The sequence below is a fragment of the Acanthochromis polyacanthus genome, chromosome 21 (genome assembly GCF_021347895.1).
Source record: "Acanthochromis polyacanthus isolate Apoly-LR-REF ecotype Palm Island chromosome 21, KAUST_Apoly_ChrSc, whole genome shotgun sequence".
Lineage (NCBI taxonomy): Eukaryota > Metazoa > Chordata > Actinopteri > Pomacentridae > Acanthochromis > Acanthochromis polyacanthus.
This window is the reverse complement of record NC_067133.1, coordinates 22,894,960-22,910,625: the sequence shown is the minus strand read 5'-3', so window position 1 is coordinate 22,910,625 and position 15,666 is coordinate 22,894,960. Positions and strand designations below refer to the sequence as shown.

General features: G+C 40.4%; 1 protein-coding gene across 6 annotated transcripts in view; it reads right to left on the bottom strand.

The window, feature by feature from the left end:
- Positions 1-15,666, bottom strand: part of fbxl16 (F-box and leucine-rich repeat protein 16) — a 158,251-nt gene that overhangs the window by 138,581 nt on the left and 4,004 nt on the right. The window contains exons 2-3 of one of the 6 annotated variants that reach the window (XM_051941303.1): positions 15,378-15,438; positions 14,693-14,966 (exon numbers count right to left, since the gene is read on the bottom strand). The exons of the other annotated variants lie outside the window; for them this stretch is intronic. The gene's annotated coding sequence lies outside the window, so the exon portion shown is untranslated. The remainder of the gene's footprint in view (positions 1-14,692; positions 14,967-15,377; positions 15,439-15,666) is intronic. 6 annotated transcript variants of the gene reach the window in all.

Genomic DNA, 15,666 nt, shown 5'->3' with positions numbered 1-15,666 from the left:
GTGCAAAAGATGCAAAATGACCGTCGATGTATAGATCATCCAGGGATGAGATGCCTTTCTCTTTCCAAGTAACAAAAGCCATGTCCATTTGCCCGGGTTTAAACTGAGAGTTTTGACAAATAGGAGAATATACCGAATCTTTAGGCAATTTATGTACCACTTTAATCTGGCGTAGTACACGCAAGGAATTCCTCAAAACAAAATTTGTAGTTTGTAGTTTGTTTAGAGTAGCACTAGAAAATAAATATGTACTTAGAGAAACATCTGCATCAGAAACCTCAAGTTGTACCTGTTGGAAATCAGCCTATCCTACAATTAAACAAACCAACAAAATATGTGTAAGGCTGTTTCCGCCCAGTTCTTTTGATGGAGTAGTCAGGAGACTTCTTCTTAAAATCAAAAGTATTTATTACAGCAAAATTGAATGTGCGATACAGAGCTCTGGGCCTGAATCCTCTCTCCCTAACCAACAAGTGTTCAGTCAGTTCGGATGGAATCAGACTGCTAGCAGATCCAGAGCCATTCTAATTTGCAGAGCCACAGTTTTAACCTCCTCTCTTTATAAGCTTGTAGCTTCTTCAGGGTGTCCATTTTCACAATGTAAAAACCGACAAGACTCCATTGATCTCAAAGTGGAATAACCTGAACTGTGTGGATTTTACTCCGAACGTTCAGAGAACAGATAGGAAGAAAAGAACACAGAGTCCATGTTGTGCTTTTTCTATCCACTGTTTCTGTTGTTTAAGAACAAACAGATAAACTCCTTCAGTCTCTGGGAGCTGTAAGAACAAGATGTGAAGCAACGAGCTGCTGTCATTTCGAACAGATAGAATAAAGGATTCAATCTCTCTATTCATTAATAAATAGCATTTTTAAATGAGGCTGACTATTAAATCTGGTCATGAAATAACCTTAAATTTTCTTGCAAACACTTGAATGAAAGCAGTGAGACGACGAAGCTCTTTTTGCTAAATTTGTTTTAAATTTGGAGGAAACTGTAATTATGTCATAATTCTGAGGTTAAAGATAAACTTTCAAAGAGCTGAGATCTGTTGAGTCGTCATTTCACTTCATAAATGCTTGTCACTGAAAAATCTCAAATCTCTAAACATATGAACAATTTAGATTCCTATTTAACTGAGTCCATTGCAGATGTCTATAATCATTCTTACAAATCATACTGGATCATAAAGTGATTTCTGTGATCATACACATCCTGAATTCAGATTACAGGCAAGAAACAAGTTTAAATGGAAGAAAGGCACATGTAGTGCAGATATTGTGAATTCAATTCATGTTTCTCTGCTTTTTATAAGAAAGTTTTTTATAAACACAATAACATAATTTTTAGTGTCTAAAACCATAGTCTATATTAAGTGCAACTGTGTTGAAAGACAAATATCTAGGTTTTAAATCTAAAGTTACCAACACATAATAGGAGTTACATTATCAAGTTATTGCAGCTAGTATTCAATTTAAAAGCTGGTTTAATTTGACTGAATGGAGACAATGTTGTACTAAATGAATTGTAATTGTCATGATTCTGCCCTTTTGCTGCCTCTTTGTCCCTTCTTCCACCTTTAGTCTTCTTGTCTGAATTTATCCTTTTAGATTCCGTTGTTTGTTGTTTTTCTCTAAGCCTGTTTGTTCCTCCTGTGTTAGTTTCTGTCCACCCTTCTTAGTCTGCCATTTTGCCTTTGTCTAGTTTAGTTTTTTGTCCACTCAGTCTCGCTTTCAGTTTGTAAAGGTTTCTTTGATTTAGTTAAATAAATTCTTTTAATTATGCCGAGCGTTCTCTGTGATGTCTGCGTCTGGGTTCTCCACATCCACCATTCCTAACAGTAATAAATTTTACAATTGATCTAGGAGGTCAAACCTCTACTGATAATTCATCTCTGCAACACAGAAGAGCATTTCTTCACAGGCCCTGAAGAAATGATGAATGTTTTGTGTATTTTCTGTTTCTTTTAAAAAAAACTGAAAAGGCAGAAATAATCCCACATCAGCAGATGCGTGTGCTGCTGCTGCTGCTACTATAACTGCCTGTATACAATTACTACTGGATCTTTTTTTTTTTTTTTTTTTTTGAGCAACATGCCACAGGTCTCATTTGCACCTCACAGTTTTGTTTATCATTTTGATAGAAGACGCTAGCTGTCTTGTCTTCTTTTCCTGTTCCTTTTACGATTACTGTGTCAGCATGTTTTACCCAATTCATGGCCTGTGTGAGGGTTTGAGTGGGGAGGGCTACATTATGTTTAGTCAACCAGTTTTTCAGCCCTGGCCGGAGATTATTTATAAAAACAGTCTTCAGGTGTTGTTGGAAAAGTTCGCTCCCTTGTCTGTCGTCTGTCAGTCCACTGTGTCTAGCAAACACAGCCTCCAGTCTTACTTTAAAGTCCTTTGTTGATTTTCCGTCTTGTTGTTTAGTCTGTCCTATTTCACTATTATCAGCTCTTTGAGCGAAGGTCCGGGTAATACGGTCGTTTAATGCTTGTTTTTCTCTCTTGTTTTTTTTTTAGTTTCAAATCTTACACAGATCTTTATTGTTCTTTTAATTACATAAAGTTCATGGCAAACAAGTTGCCCCTTTCTCTTTTCTTTCCATCTCAACAAAAACAACATTTTGCGCACACATACGAAAACCTTTCTCATCTCCCTTCCCCTACGTACTTTTTACCATCAGTTATACTCACTCGATTTTTACCATCTTTCATCCATTTATGAGCCAAAACACACTTTATCCCTCAGGTCTCAATTCATCTCTTCAGCCTTCAACAACGTTCTCTTTTCATCATCAACCAGTCTTTTACATCTTTCGCTGTCCATCTTTGATTATGTCATTCTCTAAGTTTGATAATTATTTCCACAGCAGTGGGTCTTTGTCATCTAAAATTAGTCCTGATTCTTTTAGTTCTTTGAATTTTGTGTCATCAAACAATCTTTTCTTTTTTCTGTCTTTTGTTTTTTTCTCCGCTGAATAATTGAGTTACAGCTACTTCCCACTGTTTTTCTAAGGACTAAATGCCCTTTTTTTGTTCTTCTTCCTCCATGTTTGATCAGAATGCGTACTACAGGGTGTGTTTGACCAGTATCAATGCTTCTTGAGCCAATTCAGAGTCCTCAGAAATCAAGCTTCTAGAATACACTGTTGTATTCCGGATATCTGCTGGGGGTTCTAATCCCAGGACTGAGAATCGTTTTAGAGTTACTGTCAAATCCCACCGAGAACCTAATGAATGACTCAGTAACCTACTTCAACTGACAACAGCTTTATGTTTACACCGTTAGGTTTCAGGCTGTCCGCTGATTCAGTTACTTTTCATTCCAGTTATACATGAGCTCCTCATTCACACTCTCTGAGACGCAGTTACACTAGGCAGTACCGTTCACGTTGTCTCAGTGAGATTCCACAAGACACAACAACACATAAAAACCGGTTGTCCATTTCATTCACTTTTTTAGTCACTGGCTTTCATCACTGTTTTTTGTCTTTTTATATTTTTATTTAGCAAGCTTTTAGAGGTGAACTACGTCCTCAGGGCTTCTAAACCCAGTATTTTCAAGCTTTTAGAGGGGAACCACGTCCTCAGGGCTTCTAAACCCAGTATTTTCAACCACTCGTCAGCGATCCAGGCTTATACCAAACCGTCCAGGCTATTTGCCAGCCTAAGAAACTGTTGCCTAACAGGGATTACATGACACTTAGGGTTGCAGAATAGGCCCTCTGCTCTATCCACCTTTTGGAGGGACTCCTAAACCCCCCGGGTTTTCTAACCCAGAACAGAGTATCCAGCCAGAGATTCTATCCTCTGTGGATCAGTGACTTTTTCCATTTCCATTAACCTTAGTGCTTCTTCATCATTTTCATCCTTTTTATTTCCATTAACCTTAGCACTTCTTCATCATTTTCATCATTTTTGTATACTAGAACATACAGGAGGAATTCTGACAACAGTTTTGGAATAGCCAATAGCAGACTTTGATGTCAACAGGCATCTGTTTACCTTTTATAGGGCGCCCAAGTTGTCAAAAAGTCCTTTGTGTGTCCGTTGTTTGTTCAAATGTACATCTATTGTCAATTCTCCTCCTCCATCCGGGTCACGGCACCAAATTGTTGGAAATCAGCCTATCCTACAATTAAACAAACCAACAAAATATGTGTAAGGCTGTTTCCGCCCAGTTCTTTTGATGGAGTAGTCAGGAGACTTCTTCTTAAAATCAAAAATATTTATTACAGCAAAATTGAATGTGCGATACAGAGCTCTGGGCCTGAATCCTCTGTCCCTAACCAACAACAAGTGTTCAGTCAGTTCGGATGGAATCAGACTGCTAACTGTTCCTGACCCAGTCTTCTTATACTCTAACAGTGTGGATAGCTATCTATCAAGGCTGGCCGCCCCTTCCGATGCTGCGTTGTTCCGCTGTCCTCTGTCACAGCTGATGTTTTGTCATTATCGCTCACGTAGGAATGACTTCTCCGCTGCAAAGCAAGATTAGAGACTGCACATACAACTCGCTCATGTTCTTTACTGATTATGGCTTACGTCAAAAACTATCTGTACCTTTTATTATCAAAAACTGTCTGTACTTTGATTATCAATCACTTTATGTCTTGATCATCCTTGGTTTCAATCACATGAGTAATAAGTAAAATAAAGCTGGACTTATCTTCTTTGTTTCATTAGTCACACCGTGGTAAAGATGCTCTTCACCTTCCTATTCCTCAGAACCAATACAACTCTTTAATATGCACACTTAGCAAATTATAAAACACACCATTTCCCACATACCCAAGAAGGGAGATAACCTTGCCTTTCAGCATCAGGTAGGCTCCTTTGTTTCCAATATGTGAGGGCCCTTGAGTTAGCAGCCCAGTAGTAGTGCTTGAAAACCGGGAGACCAAGACCGCCTTTATCTGTTGATTTATGAATGTGTGATTTAGAGATCCTATGAGATTTAAACCCCCACACAAAAGGTAAGATTATAGAATCTAATTTCTTGAAGAAAGATGCACTTAAATAAATCGGCAGGTTCTGAAATAAATACAAAAACCTTGGTAAGGTGACCATTTTAATTGCATTAACACGTCCAATCATTGTTAGAGGTAATGTCCTCCAGGCCTCAATATTGCCTTTAAGTTTGTCAAGTAATTCGGCAAAATTTGCTTTAAAGAGTTGTTTAGGATCTTTGGTCAATTTTAAACCCAAGTAATTAAAACTATTGCACACAATGCTGAAAGGCAAAGAGTTCAAAAATTCTTGAGGTAATCCGTCCCCTAGTGGCATGAACTCACTCTTTCCCCAATTTATGTTATACCCAGATATCTGGCCAAATGAATTAACATAGTCCAAAAGAACTGGGATAGAGGTTTTCGGATCAGATAGGCAAATAAGCAGATCATCTGCGTACAAGGTCACACGGGTCTCAATCTCATCCAATTTAATACCCTTAATGTCAGGATGTTGACGAATCCCTATGGCCAACGGTTCCAGTGCAATATCAAAAAGTAGAGGGGACAAGGGATCCCCCTGCCTGACCCCTCTGCCCAGAGAGAATTGTTTAGATTTATTTCCATTTGTAAGGATTGAAGATCTTGGGTTTGTATACAGAATTTTTACCCATTCAATAAAAGTGTGACCGAACCCAAATTGTTTGAGAGTTCTGAAAAGGTATGGCCACTCAATGGTGTCAAAGGCCTTGTGTGCATCCAAGGAGAGTATTGCAGTGTCATTATTTTTCTTTTTGTCAGCATACAGAATATTAAGAATTTTGCGAACATTGCAAAAGGAATATCTACCATTTATAAACCCCGTTTGGTCGGGATGTATAATTTGCGCTATGCTCTTTCCCAGTCTTGTGGCCAATATTTTTGTTATTATTTTCAAATCATAATTTAATAAAGCAATAGGTCGATAGCTTCCCGCGTCAGCATCATCTTCTCCTTTCTTTAAAAGAACACAGATATTTGCATCACAAAGAGACAATGGAAGTGACTTATTTACAAGGGTATGGCGTATCATTTTAACAGTAAAGGGATGAGCTTATCTCCAAAGGTCTTATAAAACTCTGGACCGTACCCGTCAGGGCCAGGGGCCTTTCCAGAAGGGAATGCCTTTATCGCTTCCAGAACCTCAGTCGCGGTAAAATCTGCCTCCAAAAGTTCCCGGAAGACAGCATTCAGTTGTGGAAAGGGTAGAGAACTGAAAAAAATGTCAAAATCTTTATTTGTAGCATTTGTTTTTGACGAATAAATATCAGAATAAAACTCCGTTCATTAATATCATGTAAATCTGTCAATATTCATTCAGAATTAGATTCAATCTTATAAATGGAGCGCTTTGTCTGTTCGCTTTTTAATTGCCTTGCCAAAAGCTTGTGAGGTTTTTCACTCAGTTCAAAGTTTTTCTGCTTTAGTTTTAAAATCATTTTGCTGACCTGTTCTCCTAGTATAGCGTTATACTCATATTGTAATCTCAAAATGGTATTGTAGTCTGACTGAAATTTAGAATTTCTGTAACTTTGATCTGCAGCTTTAATTTCCTCTTCTATTTTGTTCAGTCTGTTACGTTTGACTCTATTACGGTTAGCCTCAAAAGAGATGATCTGTCCTCTTATGTAAACCTTAAGAGTTTCCCATAAAGTAGAATCGTTAACTTCACCATTATCATTGGTCTCAAGAAACAGAGAAATTTTTTCATCAATATACTGGTAGAAGGCTGGGTCAGAAAACAATGTAGGATTGAAGCACCAACTGTAGGTTTGCTTGGGGAGATTGAGTTTGAGATTAATAGTTACTGGGCTGTGATCAGAAATAATTATGTTGTGATATTTACTACAAATAATATTTGAAATTAATTTGGAATCAACTAAGAAGTAATCTATGCGTGTATATGACTTATGGGCATGGGGAAAAAAAAAGAATAATCCCGATCTGTTGGGTGCTGTAGCCTCCAGATATCAACAGTACTCTTAGTCTTAATTAAATCATTGAGAGTTTGTACAGAGAGAATGTTAGGTGGAGGAGCTCTGGAAAGTCTGTCCAAATATGGGTCTAAGTAACAATTAAAATCACCTCCAATAATTAAATGACTCGTGTCATCATCAGGTATCAAGTCAAATACTTTGCGAAAAAAGGATGGATCGTCCGAGTTTGGGCCATATAAATTAACTAACGTGATAGGAAAACGATTGATTTGTCCAATTACAATAATAAATCGACCGTTAGGGTCAGTCACACAAGAATGCAAACTAAAAGGTACAGATTTACGAAACACAATTGCTACACCTCTCGCTTTGGATGTAAATGGAGAATGATAAGTCTGAGAAATCCAATTGGTTCTTAGTTTCCGATAGTGTGTTGCTTCGATATGTGTTTCTTGTAGAAACATAATGTCAGCTTTTAGAGACTTTAAGTGTGCAAAAACTTTACCATGTTTAACAGGGTGACCCAAACCACGGACGTTCCATGACACCAAAGACAGTGTGTCAACTAAATTACTCATGTATAGTTAAAACAAAATGCCAAACCAAAAGCAGTTGCAATTAAACACACATTATTAGTAGGATTTGACTGGCAGCTGAAGACAAACAAGCAAAACAAAACAAGACAAAAAAACTTAACACATGATGCACATAGAACCTGTGCATGAACAAAACCCCAGCCCTTTGCTTCCCCAATCGAAGCTGAGCTACCTACATTCTCCCCTGGGGCCACTAGGCCAAACAAAAGACGCTTCAGTAACTAACCTATCTACCGAGCACCTCAAAGACACAAAAATAATACTGAGCCATTACTTTAACAAAGCTGCAAAACATTGTACCAAAAGAACAAAGTTACAGTGTCCTCCGTCTATTTGAGTTCGTTTTCAATAAAGTTGTTGGCTTCAGCAGGACTACTGAACACTTTTACCTGCCCTTGGTGTTGAACATGAAGTCGCGCCGGGAAGCGGAGGTGATGCTGGATGTTTTTCTCCCGTAGAATTCGTTGCACCTCCTTGAAGCTCCTCCGTTTCTCCATGACATCAGAAGTATAGTCCGGGAAAACAAAGACGCGCTTTCCGCTGTATTCCAGGGAACGGCGTTGCCTGCATATGTGCAAAATCTTCTCTTTATCCTGAGCAAAGTGTACACGAGCTATGATGGTACGAGGTTAGGAGCCCTCGGCCGGCTTTGGCTGGAGAGTGCGGTGTGCTCTATCAATAACCACTGGCTTGTCGAAGTTCTCCGCACCCAGTAGCTTGGGGATCAAGTGGGACACGAAATCAGTTGGGCGACCTTTTTCTTCTCCTTCAGCGATTCCCACTATTTTGATGTCGTTCCTTCTCGATCTCCCTTCTAAGTCGAAGAGCTTGGTGCGGAGAAACTTGTTTTCTTGTCTCAGCTCATCCAGGCCAGCCTCAAGCTTCTGAACGCGCAGCTCGTGGTTTGCGGCCTGATTTTCCATGTTGCCCATCTTCTCGGCCAACTCACCATGACCATCGACGAGGCTTTGGATCTTCTGTTCAAACTCGTCAAAACGAACATTGATAGATCGGAGGATGCGCCTTTCGATTTTTTTCCAAACCAGTGGTAGATCACCATCTTCATCGCTATCCTTGCTGTGCCTCTCGTGGTTAGCTTTAGCACTAGCGTTAACTTCCTTGTTAGAGCGACCTTTCTCCTTACTCGACATTTTCCGTTTGCAGGTGAAAAGACTATGGCTCAAACGATGAAGGGTAGTCCAAACAATGTGACGGAGGCACAGATTCTGGCAAATATGGATTTAAAGCATGAAAATTGTGTTGTGCCTTGAGGAGCTACAGAAAACACGTCTACCCTTCAGCCATCTCACGAGCGCCCCCCCCTTTCCTTTCTTTTTCTATTTACTATAAGCTCATCCGGGTTACAGAGCGGGCCTCTGCTAACCACGACTCTTGATCATTTTTCTTTTAATCAAAGAATAGATATCTTCGCTCACTACCTGAACAAATAGAGCTACATTTTTACATTTTGCGACAATTTTTAATCAAGAACCAATTCAATCCCATTCCAGTTTTACTCTTCCCGTTGTGCAGCGTTGTGCTACTTTTTTCAGCTAAACCTACCGACATAGAACGAGAGCCTACCTTTTTGTTTATCAAGCTATTTTTCGGTCAAGTCAACCCCAAAAGAAGGACGAATGGTTCCTGCGTTCTCTCCACCGTCTGCCGAGATCCACCCAGCTGGCCCGAACGAAGCCTCACGGTGGTCAACAGGCAGGACACTAAGACGTTGCCATAGCGACAGACTTCACGGCCGGGGAATCCGCTGACCCGTATGGTCAGGTCCGTTCAAGACGCAACGTGGTCCCAGCCGAACCTCTGAGCCATTCTCCAACAATGTAAGCCAGCAAACGCATTGGTGTGATCTCAATTATTGGGTTGACGTCTCAAAATAACTTGAAATCTTCCTTAAATAGCTTCCAAAATCTTCCTTTTAATAACTCCGTTTAGTCACTTATCAGTCGTTCATTTTCCAAATTATTAATCATCTCGTCATACCTTCAGCGGTCTGATTACTCAGTCCATAATCCTAGTTAGAAATGCAAATCTGAATAACACACACACACACACACACACACACACACACACACACACACACACACATACACTTATTATCCCACACACAAACACCATTATACTTATTACTGTATTAATCACTGTTTTGTTATTAGTTTTAGTCAATAAATATCTTTCATTTAAACCAAAATGACAGTCTCTTTTGCGTTTATATGTGTTGACTGGGGTCAATGTTTTTCGAGGATTCTCGACATTCAGATATTAGACTGTTCCACTGAATTAATCCATTATCAGTTATTTTATTTCTCTACTTTGTAGATTGGTGCCCCATTTCATAACGAGTGCATACTTATTAAATTAACGTTTAATAAGGCAATATCACTACAATACAGCAACATGAATTAGCAATTCTGGTGACTTAGAAAGTTGTGTCAATGAAATGAGCTTCATAGCATTGCCTCTTAACTTCTTGTGAGTGTTTATGAGTGACTACAGCTGGTTACTTCTCTGAGGCCATTTAAATAGGGCTCAGTGGATACAAATGCCCACAAACGCTACAACGGGAAAGTTAAAGGAGCTCAGCACGGATCTGAAAAAGCGAATCATTGACTTGAACAAGTCAGGAAAGTCACTTGGAGCCATTTCAAAGCAAAATCTGCCGCTCACCTGTAGTTTCTCTGTTAAATGTTGCTCAATGTCTTCTGACATGTCGTCTATTCGTCTTTTGATTGTATTATCGGAGGAAGGCACTTTGGAAAGCTCATTTGTGGCATCTGGACCCAGCATGACACCTGCAATTTTTAGGCAAGCGGGGAGAATGAGTGTCTCCGCTATTGTGTGAGGTTTCTTTTGTTTTGCGATAAGCTCCGCCAGGACGTAACTAGCCTCCATTGCCTTTTCAGACACTTTCACACAATCCAACAAACGATCTTGCTGCCTCTGGTTTTGATCCCGTGCTCTTTTAAAGTAGGCTAAGTTTCTCCCAGTATGGGAGGGATGTTTGGTTTTTAAATGCCTCTTTAGCTTGCTCGGAACCATGTTAGCATTAGGTAACTTCTCCCGACAGAGAACACACTCGGGCTGAGGAGTGTTGACATCCCCGGTCCAACTGAAGCCATAAGACAGGTAACTGTCATGATACCGTCTGCTGACAGTTTTTTTTCTCTTTTCTTTCGGTGGGTTGTCGGCAGTCTCTGTGCTGATGGTTGGTGCTTTGCTCCGCACAAGAAATCGCTCCATTTTCGCTCTCGTTTGGTTTCTCTCAGGTGTTAGTCTCATAATTCCAACCTGTGCAACTGCGTGACCCGCGAAATATGAGTTCTCTTTGATTTTTTTTTTCTTAAGAATTGTTTTTAGGTAGTTTGCCTCTGTATTATGAAATGAGCGCATACAAAGCAGTGATATAGTAAATTTAAAAATATTTTTTTTCTGTAATTGTTTATTGCAATAATAATGTATGGTTGTCACAAAATCCCACGGCACACCAGCACTTGCCTCACGGCACACCAGTGTGCCGCGAAACACCATTTGGGAACCACTGCTCTAGTGCCCGCTGTGCTCACTGACTGGCACCATGGAGCTCGGCTGGCAACACAGGAATTTGCAAGTCCACCACTGGTGCTTTTCACAGATGAGAGCAGGTTCACCCTGAGCACATGTGACAGGCATGAAAGGGTCTGGAGAATGTTATGCTGCCTGTAACATTGTTCAGCATGACCGGTTTGGTGGTGGGTCAGTGATGGTGTGGGAAGGCATATCCATGGAGGGACGCACAGACCTCTACAGGCTGGACAATGGCATTCTGACTACCATTGGGTATCAGGATGAAATCCTTTGACCCATTGTCAGACCCTACATTGGTGTAGTGGTCCTGGATTCCTTCTGGTGCACGACAATGCCCGGTCTTATGTGGTAAGAGAACTCATGCAGTTCCTGGAGGATGAAGGAACTGATACCATTAGCTGGCCCCCATGCTCACCTGACCTGAATCCAATAGAACACCTTTGGAACATTATGTTTTGTTCCATCCGACACCATCAGGTTGCTCTTCAGACTGCCCAGGAGCTCAGCGATGCCCTGGTCGAGTTCTGGGAGGAGATACCCCAGGACACCATCTGTCGTCTCATTCAGAGCTTGTCCCGGCATCGTCAGTCATGCATACAAGCACATGGAGGCCATACAAACTACTGAATACCATTTCGAGTTGCTGGCAAGGAATTTCAGCAAGATGGACTAGCCTGCCACATCAGTTTTTCACTTTGATTTTGGGGTGTCTTGAATTTACCCCTCCTGGGGGGTTGATAATTTTCATTCCCATCAAACAATGTGGCACTTTTCATTCCTAACACATTATCCAGTCCATATCAATGCTAATATCCAGTTTGTTTTTCCCCCGTATTGAAATATGATGTATTTTCAAGGTGTTCCTTTAATTTTTCTGAGCAGTGTATTATGTATGCACGGTGCAGCTCGGATGTCCGCGTTTAGATACAGCTGTATAGTAAATGCTGACATCAGCATTTATGATTGACCGCGGATGTCCGCGCTGCATCGTGCATACATAATATATGCACGATGCAGCGCTGATGTCTGTCCGTGTTCCGCGCTCCGGACGGATGGTAATTTCTGTTGCATTGCGCTCTCACTTCCGCTTTTGATGACGTATTGTGCTCAGACAATTACTCGACTCTTCGTTAGTTGCAGCCCTAGTCACAAGCATTATATTTAACAATTAAAGCTGCAAGCAGCGATGGACGGGTCCTCGCATCCTTGCTGGTTGGCGAATCCACGCATATCCACCAGGTGGCACTGTGACCAAGAGTGTATGTCGGCCTATGGATGGCGTGAGGAGTGGACTCTGATCACACATGCATAATTTCAGGCAGATTGGAAAATGTTCAGGCTAGTTTTACAGCTTTTCCTGTCCATCCAGAAGGTGGTGCTGCAACGGAAAGTGTATATGGGCCCATGGATGTGTTCCGGACTGGACTCTGATCACACATGTAAAGTTTTAAGCAGATCAGAGCATGTACAGGCTAGTTATACAGCATTTCCTTCCATCCAGTAGGTGGCGCGATGACTATGACCGTATATCGGCATATACATGTGATTAGGGCAGGACCGTGATCATGCATGTAAAATTTGATGCAGATTGGAGCATGTATGGGACAGTTACACAGTATTTCCTTTTACACGGCGAATTGTCAAATTCCAGGGGTCGCCATTTCCACGCCGTTAGACTTTTGCTGAGCATTTTGATAACTTTTGATCACCCATGCCTGCTGTACATACTGGCCAAATTTCAGCTCTCTCAGTGTTACCCTGTTTAGGTAAATACCTTTTGAAAATAGTCAAAAATGACCCAAAATCGTAAATACATCTGACACATAATTCAAAATGGCCGACTTCCTGTTGGATTTGGAGCATGGGTATCAATTACATTTTTGTGTGTCTTAAAGAGTTACATATGCCTACCAAATTTCATAGCTGTAAGTGACACGTACTGGTCATAGTAAAAGTTTGAAATTTTCTAGGTGATGCTATGGAGCCAATTTGCCACAATAAGGTGAAATTCCTGTAAAACCTGAAATTCTTCGCCAGTCCAGATATGTGTGGAAGTTTTGGTGAGCATGTCAGCATTTTAAACATGTCAAGAAGTACTTTGTTTGTTACGTCAACGATGCGTTGCCATGGCAACAGCGTTTTATGAATCGTCAAAATCTTCACACTGTAGCATCGTGAAGGCATTAACACTGATGTGTCTAATTTTCAGAATGATATGACAAAGTATCGGGCAATGATACGTGCAAATGTAATGATAAATACTTGTTATTGCCAATAGGTGGCGCTAAGCGAATTTTTGACATTTATGATTGTGGAACTGTTTAGACCCCGACTGGTGTCCATCACATGAAGTTTGGTCCCGACTGAACCATTTCCAGCTGAGATACAAATGGTTCAATTTTCTTGGCGAGAAATCGAAATTCGCCGTGCCGCCACAAACACACCCTTTCATGATGAGTCACCATTTTCTCTAGGAATCATCATCAACGTGTTTGGGTTTCTGTCACCGAATTTGAGGTGAATCTGACCAACCTGCTAAGAATAGTACATGAAAGTATAAAAAAAAGTCTACTTCCTGATACCACAAGGTGGCACTGTGACTGGGAAGGTATCCAACCACATGTATGTGATAAGGGAAATACTCTGATCATACATGTAAAATTTCCGGCAGATTGGACCATGTTCAGCAGTTCCACACCACTTCCTCTTTAATGGCGAAGGATCATTATTTTGGGGAATTGCCATGGCCACGCCCTTTGACTTCTGCGGAGCATTTTGATAACTTTTCATCTGGAAGCAGTGTTGCATATGTTGGCCAAATTTGAAGCCTCTCGGACTTTCCTCTGACGAGTTATTAATCTCCAAAAATTTACAGCAAAATCAAGATGGCTGACTTCCTGTTGAGTTTACACTATGGCCGTGATTGACCTTTTCGTGTGTCCTGATGTGCTGCATATGCCTACCAAATATTGTAGTTGTAGATGAAACATCATGGCAGTTGGCCTAATGACCACATTTTGCAATTTTGCAGGGGGTGCTATAGAGCTATTTTGGCACACACATGCACAACTCTCATAAAATATCAAATTTTCACCAGTCCTCATATGCATGCCAAGTTTCACGCATTTCGGGGTTTGATAAGGCCGCCAAAAATGCAATTTAAAATGCGACCAAAGAATAATAAATAAACCCTAAGGTTTCAATAGGGTCCTAGGCACCGTGGTACCTTGGACAGTCGGTGCCCTTGCACCGTCGGTGCTTGGACCCTAAAAATACTGCACTGACAAAACAGTACTTATTACATCAGGTATGGCACTGTGGGAGATGTTCAAGAACAAAAAATTACAGAAAAATTCAACTTAAACAAATTGTCAGACATGAAAACTTATCCACTGTTTAAGCTGGGCTTTAATGGACTCCAACAAACTGTTCAAAAAAATTTCCACTTATGATGAAATGAACTCAGTTGTGCAAAAACAATCCGGGCATGTCAAACATTATGTGAATGTAATGTACAAATCTGCCACTAAAACTGTGAACACATGTAGCTGAAAGACTGTTTACAAAGCTGTGAGCTTTGTCAGTCTTGCCTGGGTTGGTATCAGCCTTCCACCACATCTCTGCAGGGTGCCACAGAAAATGATTTTCATATTTTTATGATGGTGGTGGTGGTACAGATCCTCCATCATTGCTGCAACAAGGTTTGACACATCCCTTAGGTCATTCCGACTGCAGTGGGAGATGAGGACATCCAGTGCTGCTCCTTCTGATGAAGAAGGCAGAAAGGCTCTTCCATTCAGATAACCATGTCGCTCTGTCAGTCCACACTTCAAGTAGTTGTCACTAATGATTTAGATCCAGACACTTTAACAAAGACAGTAACAATGAGAAAATTTACAGCTGCAGTTACTTTTGTCAACAAAGTACAGTAAAATTAAGTATGAGAACACACCATGAGTAAGAATGCACTAACTGTAGTGCAATGGAAAGGGTGACATTTTTATTCTGTGATGTTTTTAACCTTATGGAAATGTTTGTGTTTTCCTTTGAAGAGATCAAAGACAACTTTACTACATCAGCTGAACACTAAAGTTTATTTTTATTTTTATTCTAATGTATCATCATGTAAGCTATAAAGAATAAGGAAAAGGACAGTATTTTTATTCTTAGCTCCACGCATTTGCCTGACACTACATTCTTCTCTCAGCTCAGATGCAGAAAAAATAGTCTGCTGTGCTATTTTACATATTTTACAGAAAAGTAACTATCACTCACCTCTGGAGTTCAGTGTGGATGCTTGTAGCATCGTAGGTAGCCGTCAGACATATTACTTTTTCTGAAAAATAAAGAATCATTCCAAAAGAAGTTTTTCTCAGTGAAATGAACAGGACTTGCAAAAAACAGCACACAGTCTGACACTGATGCTGAACCAAAGAACAGTAAGATGAGCACACACTGGCATAACTCAATTGTGCCTTCACTAAACTGGGCGAATACACATTATTTAGTATCAATGTTCTGTGGTGTAATGTTAATTTAATTTAATGAGAAAATTTCTGCTGCT